General features: G+C 35.7%; 1 pseudogene; it reads left to right on the plus strand.

The window, feature by feature from the left end:
- The first annotated feature begins 773 nt into the window (after positions 1-773).
- On the plus strand, positions 774-1,194 carry LOC138163085 (large ribosomal subunit protein eL33 pseudogene; annotated as a pseudogene).
- Positions 1,195-12,240: the final 11,046 nt, after the last annotated feature.

Raw genomic sequence — 12,240 nt, forward strand, 5'->3', positions numbered from 1 at the left:
CAAATTATTGAGGGGCAGAGCCAAGATGGCAGAGTAAGAGTAGGGACTTGCTTGAGATCTTCCTCAAACCCCTCTGAATACCTGTAAAAATCACTCTGAACAAATTCTAGAGTTACAGAACCCACAAAAATGACAGAATGAAGTAAGTCTCCAGTCCAAGACAACTTGGAAGGACAATAGGAAGGGTGTATCACACTGACCTGGGAGCAGAACACAGCCCAGCATGGGCCATGACAGCACAGACATGCCAGGGCATGCCTGAAGGGACTGAATAATTAAAGCTGCTGCTTCCAGACCACAGGGCCCACAGATGGTGGGGGATTGAGTGGCTGATACAAAAGTAACAAAATCTTGGACAGAACACCCACACTCACCCATTCTAGAAGCAAATTTCTACCCTGACAACGAGCTAGAAAGTCAGGTATTTGTCTGGGAAGATGAGTAAACAAAGGAAAAAAAATCAGACTATACAATCTTACTTTGGGGATAAAGAAAATCAAAACATACAACCAGAAGAAGACAACAAAATCAAAGCTCCTGAATCAAAAGTCTTAAAGAAATAAAGATAAATTGGTCCAGGCTATCGAGGATTTCAAAAAGATTTTGAAAGTCAAGTAAGAGAAGCAGAGAAAACATTAGGAAGAGAAATGAGAGAGATGCAAGAAAATAATGAAAAATGGATCAAGAGCTTGCTAAAGGAGACCTAAAAAATACTGAAGAAAATAATACCTTAAGAAATAGTCTAGCTTTTTTTTCCTCCATCTTGGGGCCTGCTGGAAACAGGGCTTCTAGAACAGCAAAATGTCTGGAAGACTGTGGTCCAAGGCCATTTTTGCTGGCTACAAGAGAGGCCTTACGAAACCAGAGGGAACATACAGCTCTTCTGAAAATTGAAGGCGTCTATGCGCGTGATGAAACTGAATTCTATTTGGGAAAGAGATGTGCTTATATATACAAAGCCAAAAACAACACAGTAACTCCTGGTGGGAAACCAAACAGAACAAGAGTTATCTGGGGGAAAGTTACTCGGGCCCATGGTAATAGTGGAATGGTTCGAGCCAAGTTCAGGAGCAATCTTCCTGCCAAGGCCATTGGACACAGGATCCGAGTGATGCTCTATCCCTCAAGGATCTAGAATGAAAACTGATTAAATAAAATTACACATTTATTGAAATGTAAAAAAAAAAAAAGAAATAGTCTAACCCAAATGGCAAAAGAGGTCCAAGAAACCAATGAGGAGAAGAATGCCTTAAAATACAGAATTGGCCAGACGGAAAAGGAGGGCCAAAAGCTCACTGAAGAAAATAATTCCTTCAAAATTAGAATGGGGTAAATGGAAGTTAATGACTTTATAAGAAATCAAGAAATTATAAAACAGAACCAAAAGAATGAAAAAAAAACAGAAGACAATGTGAAATATCTCATTGGAAAAACCACTGATCTGGAAAATAGATCCATGAGAAGAAATTTAAAAATTATTTAACTACCTGAAAGTCATGATCAAAAAAAGAGCCCAGACATTATCTTTCAAGAAATTATCAAGGAAAACTGCGCTGATATTTTATAACCAGAGGGCAAAATAGAAATCGAAACAATCCAAAGATCGCCTCTTGGAATAGATCCCCAAAACAAAACTCCTAGGAATATTGTAGCTAAATATCAGAGTTCCTAGGTCAAGGAGAAAATATTTCAAGCAACCAGAAATAAACAATTTGAATATTGTGGAAATACAAACAGGATAACACAAGATCTAGCACCTTCCATATTAAAGGATCAAAGGGCTTAGAATATGATATTCTGGAGGAAAGAGGAACTAGGATTAAGACCAAGAATCACCTACCCAGCAAAATTGAGTATAACACTTTGGAGGGAAAGTGGGAATTAAATGAAATAGAGGATTCTCAAGCATTCTTGCTCAAATGACCAGAACTGAATAGAAAATTTGACTTTCAAGTACAAAAATCAATAGAAGCATGAAAAGATAAAAAGGAAAGAGAAATCATGAGAGATTTTTAAAGTTAAATTGTTTACATTCCTACATGGAAAGATATTTGTAACTCATGAAACCTTTCTCAATATTAGGATAGTTGGAAGAAAGATAGAGAGATAGAGTGCACAGGATGAGTTGAATATGAAGGGATAATATCTTAAAAATAAACTAAAATTAAGGGGTGAGAGAGGAATATATTAGGAGGAGAAAGGTAGAGATAGATAGGTAGGGTAAACTATCTCATATAAAAGAGTCAAGAAGAAGGTTTCACAATGGAAGGGAAAAGGAGGGAGGTAAGAAGAAATAAATAAAACTTACTCTCATCCGATTGGGCTTAAGGAGGGAATAACATGCACAACCAATATTTCTTACTAGCCTTTCTCTTGATCAAGTCTACCTTACTATCTATGCAACTTTGGGGAAGTTACATAATCTGTCTGGATCTCAGTTACCTCCATTTCAAAATGAAGTAATAGAACTAAGTGATCTTGAAGGTCCCTTATAACTCTAAATCTATAAACCTACTCTGGAATTCTCAACATGGAATTTCCCTAGCAACAAATGATAACTTAGAGTCTTAGCAAGTTAGAAATGTAACACTGAAGGCGTCCATAGTCACCCAGCATGAAACAGATAGAGTACTTGAATTGGCGATCTTCCTGACCACGATTGAGTCCCTGTGCATCTTTCTATTGGAGTTTTTGTAAAAGCAAACACAACTTCATTTATTTCAAATATATACAAACTTTCAAGATGAGCTGATTAGAATCAATGAATTACAGAGCTTTGAGGCAACTTAGAGCTAATATATTCTGCCCCAACTTTTTTTCTATCTTGCTTAGCTGAATTAATCATTTAGTAAATATATTTGTTGTTGTGCAATCGTTCATCCATGTCTGACTCTTTGTGACTCCATGGACCATAGCTCCCAAAGTTTGTCTAAGCTCATATTCGTTGCTAAATGTCCATGGAATTTTCTTGGCAAAAATACTGGAATGGCTTGCAATTCCTTCTCCAGTGGATCACCTTTTGTCAGAAGCCTCCATTATGACCTGCCCATCTTGGTTAATAGTCACACCCTGTTTTGTTTTTGTTTTTGTTTTTCAGTCCAAAAATTGGTTTATGACCTTTCATTGCATAATCATCACATGGTATAATTCTGTTTGTCTTGCTGCTTACAGGTAAACAGGGTGGTAATACATTCACTAGTGGAATATAGATACACAGTTATCTCTTGCACATTGTGAACTGCGATCCTAGAATTCTAAGTGTATGGGCCTTGTCACTATATTTCTGAAAGCCAACTTGCACGGTTTGTTTACAGTACTCCAGTGTTAACAGTATTGTCACTCGACCTAATGAAAACCTGTAGGCATAAAGGGAGCAGGAGGCAGGTGAAGCTGCCTTGAGTAAGTCACGTGATATGGTAAGACTTGTAGCTTCCCAATTTCAATGTACATTCAGGAATATTCCTTGCATCCTGGTCTTACAACAAAAACAGTTTAGTAATGATTTTTAACTGATACCAGCACATAAAGGCTTCACATAATGATCGTACCCCTCTTTTTTTGCAAAATAAATTGGCACAAAATCTGCAGTGATTATGCAGTTAAATATAGTAGCTCATAGTTTCACTGAGCTACACAAGCCCTGCTGCCACAACAAGACAGTGATCCAGGAGAATCATTTAGTGTATATTAGGAACCCACAACCTATAGCTCCATTGAGAAAGAGTCTTGAAGGGCTCACAGGTAGAGATGGATTTATGTGGAGACGAACATAAGATAAACTCTTGATCTATATAACTGGAGATTATAAGAGGTGAGAGTTAAAGGGAAGGTTAATGCTATTCAGTTAGCTAACGGAAAGAAGGAACACGAAGTCAGGCAGGAATACTGATGTGAGAATATCTAATAAGATATAAGGAATCATGTTTCTCAATCTGTTGATATTACAAATGTTGGAAAATGAATAAGTTGAACTATGTTCTGATCTTCTGGAATAAATGCCATCTAGTACAGAATATTTAGAGATAAAAGGTGCCTTTGATTAACTCTTAGGAAATTCATGTTTTAAAAGAAATTGCTCAAAATAGCAGACTTGTCAGATTACTGGTAGTTGGCTTGGATTTAAGCTTCACAACCACTCCATTCTATTTTCTATGCAAGGGGTAATTCTAGGAGTTTACCCTGCATTAAGTGTATAGGGTAGAGGCCTTACGTCTTAAAAAGTTTCTTCTGGGCCAAAAAACAAATTTGACCTCTGGAAAATGGAATTTATCCCCTTTCATCTTTGATGAAGAATTTCGAAGGGAACTGGCAAGCTTTTGAAAATAGTCCTCTGCCACAGTCCACATCTTTAGAGTCACACAATTGACTGAAAACTTCAGAGAATTAAAAAATCTCACTATGCTTACTTTTCATTAAATTTATAAAAGCATTTGTTTCAGTAGGCTCTCCTCCAAAAACTCATTTCTTCAGGGCATTTTTTTTTCACAATGTCTGACAGAGAACCAACTAACAGCATCTTCTATTATCACAAGACAGAGGAGAGTGGGAGTGCTGTTCTTTTCCATGGCTAATTAATTCCTACTTCTCTTAAGCTCTAATGCTCATCTACCCCCAAACCCATCTTCCCCTGCCCTTTCCTTACATTATGTCCCCTGTTTCTTCCATTCTGTTATGAACAAGATTCCCTTTATCTCAGATCTCTTCTCACATTCTTTCCATCATTTGCCCTCATGGTGACCTAGTTTCCTCCAGTAGTTGCAGTACTAAGATATTTCCTCCTGGGATCCTCTCTTCAGTAGACAATTTCTTTCTGTCACTAAGCATCCCCACCCCCCGGCCTCATCCAATATAATGAACTTGAAGAAAGATGCATACTCCTTGCTCCTCATTGAGACTGCTTCTAGGTTTTGCTCCACTTGGTTCTGATCCTTGTTATTGTCATCTACTACCCTCAAAGTCATTCCTTTCTTATGGAGTTCAGTACCTGGTTCACAGTCTCTACTTCAATGCCGATCTTTGCAAAAAGGAGCTTTAATATAACCATTGATGTTCCCATGAACATTCAGCCTTTCTGATTCATAAGCTTCCTGAGCTCCCATGACCTACATCTTTACTTCAACTTAACTGCCCACCCAGGGAGTGGTAAAATATTCATGGAATCACAAAATACAGGAATTGGAGGGGAGCTCAGCAGCCATCTAGTCCAACCTATGCCCCAAAAGAATTTAAACTATAACATATCTCTGGCAGGAAGTCATGGATCCTCTGCTTGAAGAACTCCTATGAGTGGGAACCCCCCCAAAAAACGGAGGCAGTTGATTAGATTTTATCAGTTCTAGTTCTTAGGAAGGAGTTCCCCCCTGAAATCAAGCCTATATTTACTCTTTTTTGTAACTTTCACACCTTTCCCTGTATCTGCCCTAAGAAACCAAACAGAATAAATTTACTTCCTATGATCTAATCCCTAATATTCATTTAATAGCCCTCCAAATTCTTAAATGCAAGTTTTCTCTAATCCAAATACCCATAATGCCTTTAATTCATCCTCATATAACATGTACTCAATTCCACCTTGATTGTATTCCTCTGGATGTTCTCTAGCTTATAACTGCCTCTTGCTAAATGTATATAATATGATCCAGATGTCCTTAAAGCATTACCAATGATAGCTTAAGTGTAAAATTTGGTTATGTATTTTTCTCAGTTCCCACCATACTGCTCTCTCTACAGCCCTTTACATTGTCAAACAGCACCCCTCCTCACAAATGTTTACTTCTTTTTAAGCCACATCATATCTATCTTTCCTGATTTTTCTCCTTCCTGATCACTCTTCCTTCTCCTTGGTTGGATCATCATAGAAATTTTACCCAATAAGTTTTCATCATAATATGTTAAAATACAGTTCAGGGTTAATATTCCAAAGCAATAGGCACTATTCTACTCCATCCTTGACCATATCCATCAAAGACAGTAAGGGCCTTGTCCCTATGATCAAGCCTAGCAATCTATTCTAAATGGAGAAGAATGGGTCATGATGTCTTTGCTCCTTGGGATGGGGAAGGCAACATCCTTAAAGGGATGAGATCTTCTTTATTCAAAACTTATTTTCCACTCATAGCATTTTTTGCATAAGTTAGAGCTTAATAAGGAGACAAATCTGCAAATGACCCTAAGACCAAATAATCATTACTTCTTAATATTTCTAAAGAGATCAAAAGGAAATTTAAAAAAATGCTTTCATACCAGGCATCACTAAGCTGAGGCCACAGAGGTCTACTGACCACTATTTGTTCCTTATTGGGCTTTGTAATTTTCCCTGGTCTCATAACTTTTGGGATGCTTACCTTTACAATAAAAGAATTAGGTTCTCTGGTGTTCCAGTTCTGCTTTTTCTTCAGATCTTGAGGAATCCTTCTATATTTGCTTCATCTTCCTCCACAAGAGGGAAGAAGGCAAAAAGGATATACAGAGTACAAATATACAAATATTGATCAGGTTAAAACGAGTTCTATTGTTAGACAAAGAAAAAGGATTCTAAGCAATAAAAATGAATAAATAAATAGAATTAACTTAATCAGTTAAAAAGTCAGCCTTTTAGGCTTAAAACCACATCCAGTGAAGGACAAATAAAGACTCCTTTTTAAGAATCCAGTTAAATGACTTATTAAAGTCTTTCCCAATAAAGATTGGTCTGACATTATAAATTGCCCATGTTCTAGAGAGAGTTATTCACTCAGAGGCATGAATGGATAACCTGGTCATTCAGGGAAAATATTTACTTTTTTCCTGTGAAGTGAGCCAACCTATTGATTACAAAACTGAGACTTACCAATGGTCAATCAGACCTTCCTCTTTCCTTCCTGAATACTCTCCAAATTTAGGCTAATCTTGGTTAAAAACACTTTTTCAGAGTGTTTGAAATTAAACTACCAAAGGTCAACAGAAGATTAGGCAAATTCAAGGCCTGAGTTGGGAAACTCTTACTGGTTTTCTCGTGTTTCTGCCAGGCAAGAATGAGGCAAAGCCATACAAAAATATTTTCCCTACTCCCCTGAGTGGTGCCTAGAAGGAATTTAGGTCTTCTGTCCAGGAAAACAGAAGAGAAAAAATTCTGTAGGAATGAAAACACTAAAAGCTCTAGATATATTAAATCTAAGCCCCGGATAGTTCCTAAACTATCAACATTAATTTCACTCATCCCTCCCTCCTCGCAAGCTGTATCAAATGTCAGACTCTTCCTTAGGAAACAGAATAGTGACATTTTTGTTTTTGTTTTCATATCTAAACTAATTAAGATCTCAGGACCTGTGCACATTCTTAATCCGTAAATCTCAAATTTCATTTTTCATTAATCTCTCATGCTTTTTTTTTCATATTGAAGAACAGTTGCACAAACACACTGAAATGGTCAAATGAGTTCTGTTTGAAATGCATTCTGAAAAGCAACACTGAAAAGCTAATGACTATTGTTAGATATCTATTGTACTATCCTGGGGTTATCGGAAGCTTGAGTACACAGCTGGTTAAGGAATGATAAAAATACTGGGATTAACACTAAGAGGCAGAAGGACATAATAGAAATAGTAGATTTATCATCAGGGGTTGAATATTATCTCAGATAATTAATAACAGTCAGCAAATCACTTTAATTCTCAGAACCTTGGTTTGTTCATCTATCAGTTTGGGCTAATAATATTTCTACCCTGGTTCAAAAGGTTGTTTTGGAAAAGCTTTGCAAATGAGGTGTTATGTAAATTAAAGTTATTATTCCATCATCGCTTCTATAATCTAAAGGCATCACACAATGGGACCATTAATTGTACAGAAACAAGGGGAAAAAGGTGGAAATTTGGTGAAAACAAACTAGATTAAGGTAAAATATCTAGTAAAAACCAAGTCACTATACATTAGTAGGAAATAGAAGAAGGAAGAAAATGGATAGAAGGCAAAAGGATAATGAAGCCAAGAGGTTTGTATAATGTTCTCATGCCCCTCCACTCCACAAGAATTGAAAAACCTAGACTTGCTATTCAGAGTTTCAGAGTCCCAAACAGTAGTTCAAAGGAAAAAGGAAAAAATAGAAAGCATTTAGAGTTTAGTGTTGCATGATCACAAGCCCTCAATAGATGAAATCTAAGATTGCTTCCAGCTCAATTCTATGAAACCTTTAAAGAGAGAGTTCTAAGGATTATTATTTAAACTGTTAACCTCTATCACAAAGGAGGATTTTTTAAAAATTAATTTATTTTTAGTCTCTCCCTGTCAAAAGAACTATGGAGAATGAATCTTTAAGGTAAACCCAGGAGCTCTGATTTTGACCAAAGGGAGTATAGAAGGATCAGGAGGTTGCTAGTTCAGGGGTCCAGACCATACCACAACAGACCTCAGGATCTTCACATACAAAGACTAGGAGCATATGCCTTCTGAACTAGTATAAACCAGACATTAGTGACTCTTTTGTCCTGAGTGTTGGCTCTGCCCCTACTGGTCATCATCACCTCGCAATCTTGCTGGGCTTGGGAAAAGTGCCAGTTTTAGACCACCATCTTTAAAAAGATTTGGAAGAGAACAGAAAGACAAGTACATTTATGTGCTTCCATGAATATATCTATAAATAATCCATACACATATATACTTCATGTGTGTTCAGCAGATATTAAGAGTAAGTGATCTATATTTCTGTTATTAAATCCTTTTCGCCCATCCTGATAATCTGTCTATGGGACAGGTGGTAGCCCAGGAGAATAGAATAGTCCATAATGTTCCTGGCAAGGTACTTATATTCTAGTAATGTCTGCAAGTCAGGCTTCATTTTGATTTCTAGGCAAATTTCTTCTTGGTGCTCTGACAGATGAAACCATTACATTAATCCCAGATCTGTCTGTCTACATCATTTTAAACTGAAGCTTCTGGCTCCATAGGATCTGTGTTCCTTTTCCTAATACTAAGCAGCTTCAAATGGTTTTTAGATTTCTCTTGGACTTGGTTCTCAAATTTCCATTTTACTACCATTAATTTACTCCTTCATATTTTCTAATTCTCTCACTATCACTTTTAGTATTTGCGATATTATATTAATAGAGAATTTTAGTTGTTTAATAATAATATTTGTAAAGCATATTAAGGTTTACAAAGTGACTTACATATGTATCTCATCTGATCATAGCCACAATCTTGTTAAGTGATATTTTCTCCCCCTTTTACAAATAGAAAACTGAGGACAAAAGTTTAAATGACTTTCCAAGAGACACATTGCTAGAAAATGTGTAAGACAGAATTCAAACTCATGTCTTTCTGACTCTACTTCACACTCTATCTACTATTCAAGCTTAGGTGAGTGGGTTGTGAGTTGATCCCATTTATTCATTCAACTCATTTTCACTCATTCACTCAACAAACATTTATTAAGTATCTACTATATGCAATATGCTGTTACAGGCACTTGGAGATGTATGAAAATAAATCAGAAAGTGTCTTTGCCCTCAAGTATCCTTTAATTTAATGTTACCTGTTTCTTTCATTATTCCATGTCTAAGGGAAATCTTAATTATTAATAAAATGGGCACCTTCATTTTCCAGGTAGTAGCTACCTGAAATATAGGACAATATTTTCCAAGGTCATGAAATGTCCCATCACAACAACGCAGCAGTTTTGAATATTCTGACCAGTGATGAAATTCTTAGAAATTCTATCCTAAAGCTAGAAAGAAGTGGGGATAGGTAATGATGAGAATAGACTATCATGGTCTTTTAAAAGCTGCTTTCTGAATATAAATTAGCTTTACAGCTTAACCTGAATATTAACAATTCACATAAACTTTCTAAGGGTGTTCAGAAGATTTATCTTGGTTTTATTAAAGAAATAATTCTAGCTATTTTTATGTCTGTTGTGGTGAAATTCTAGATAAACTTTTATTTTAACAAAAGTCATAAATCATAATTAAAGATTGCTGTACAAAAGGCCAAAGCATTCTGAAGAAAGTTAATTGTCCTTCAACCTTCAAATGCCTATTGTATATGATCCCTTTTCTCTGGGTCTTTTTTTTTCTCTTGAACCTGTCTACTATAGAATTTATACTGGTAATGAGGCTTTGAATGGAGATTTTATTTGACAGAAGGGTTACACTTAGAAGCTTTTTATCAAAATAAGTGGAGATGTAATTTTAAATAGGTCTCATCAATACAGCTGTCTTTAAACACAAGGGATAAATACTGATAAATGAGGCTTATTTTTCAACTTGCTTTACTGTTGTTAAAATAAAGAAAGTATTCTAATGGACCTGCTAAATGGATGATAGACATTCAGTGGGTATTCTGAAATATGATAATGAACTATCTATATGGATGCCTAGCTAGCTTTTTCACCATGTGTATATACAAGAAAACACTTGCAATTTATAAGAGACTCAGAATTCTATTTACATGGCCACTGGGATGAAATTTAAATTTCCTTAATGCATTTAAATATCCCTATTTTCACATCCTATACAACCATTATTTAGTTTGCAAACTCATTAAACTACTTAAAGTATTGTTATTAACTGCCAAAGAAATCATGTCAAGTTAGGTGTGGAACTCTATTACTAAGAAAATCATAAGATGACATGCTCCAAATATTTGAAACACAAAATGGGGTGAAAGAAAAACAAGTTTGGCTAAAAACTTTTCCTTTCATTCCTCAAATAAAGTTATTTAATGTTAATGGTTTCTAATCACAATTTATTATTCATTGTGCTTTTAACACCAGCTTGATGATTTCCCACTAAGTTCCTAAACTCCATAATTGACTCCAATCAAAACTAATGAAACCTAGACTCCTTTTCATAGAAATTGGACATTGTCTTGAAAAGAACACAAGATTTGTTACCCCAAAACACAAACAAAAAATAGAACAACCACAAGTATCTCAAAATGTCTCAGTCCTGATATCCCTCATAACAACTACGCTGCATTTCTAATACATGCCTTTCTTGAAAGAGAGAATGGTGCCATGGAGAGCACTGTGGACTATTAGTAAGAAGATTTGGGCTTAATTCCCAGCTCGGCTATGCTCTAACCATTTGACTTTGGGGAGATACTTCTCATCCTGAGTCATTACCTTGATTAGAAAAAAAAATGATAATAATCCCTACTTCATAATGTTGTTGTCAAGAAAGTATTTTGTAAATTCTAAAGGAGGTTATTATTTCAATATAAAATAATCCTAAATAATTTCTAATAAATATGATTTTATAATGTTTTTAATATTTTAACAGACTTGGCTTCCTTATACATAAGTGAACAGTAATACTAGTTAATATTCTTAAGATGTACAGTAGCTTAGTTGTTAGGGAAGGCTGAGCTAGAAAGATTTGTTGTTGTTAAGTCATTTTCAGTTGTCTCTGACTCTTTGTGACTCCATTAGGGATTTTCTTGGCAAAGATATTGGAGTGGTTTGCCATTTCCTTCTCCAATCCTCCAGCTCATTTTATAGATGAGGAAACTGAGGCAAACAGTGTTAAGTAACTTGCCCAGGGTTACACTGTTAATAAGTGTATGAGATGAGATTTGAACTCAGAAAACAGCGTTTTCCTGACTTCCAGGCCTGACACTCTATCCACTGAGCAACCTAGCTGCCCCCTATTTAGTTACAGATAATTAAGTAGAAACTGTGCATACATGGGAAATGAAGAGATGAATGACAGAATGCAGGGCTAAGTTAAGTATAAAGTCATATTGTTAGTTCTGAAAACCCAAATGTTAAATGGGAGGAAAAAAAGAAAGAAAACAAGCAACTTAGAGATGGGTTCTTATACATGAAAGTACACTATATGAAATTCTGAATTGACAAAGCACATAAATTAAGGGTTAATTATTTTTTGAATCCCAGAATCTCATAATAGGGTGAAGCCTCAATGATGATTTACAATGCTAGCTTTCTGACTAGGAATATTATTTCCAATATTCCTGACAAGTTGTTATACAGCTCCTGATAGATTTTTCAGTGCTGGGGATCTTTCTAAAGAAGTCAATTACTCTTAGACAGTTTTAATTTAGGGGAAATTCTTCCTTAAACTAAACTAATATCTGCTTTTCCTGCCTGCAACTTTCACACTTCTTATTCTGCCCTGTGGGTCCAGGAAGAATTAGTTTATTTCCTCTTTCACATAACAACCATTTAAATATTTGAAAACTGTGACCACAACTCAAAATGTATCTTTTCTTCTTTCTAGACTAAACACTCCCAAGTTGCTTTTAACT

Source organism: Petaurus breviceps, unplaced genomic scaffold, assembly GCF_028583685.1.
Source record: "Petaurus breviceps papuanus isolate PSGF00001 unplaced genomic scaffold, PetGlider_PUasm1.0 187, whole genome shotgun sequence".
Lineage (NCBI taxonomy): Eukaryota > Metazoa > Chordata > Mammalia > Diprotodontia > Petauridae > Petaurus > Petaurus breviceps.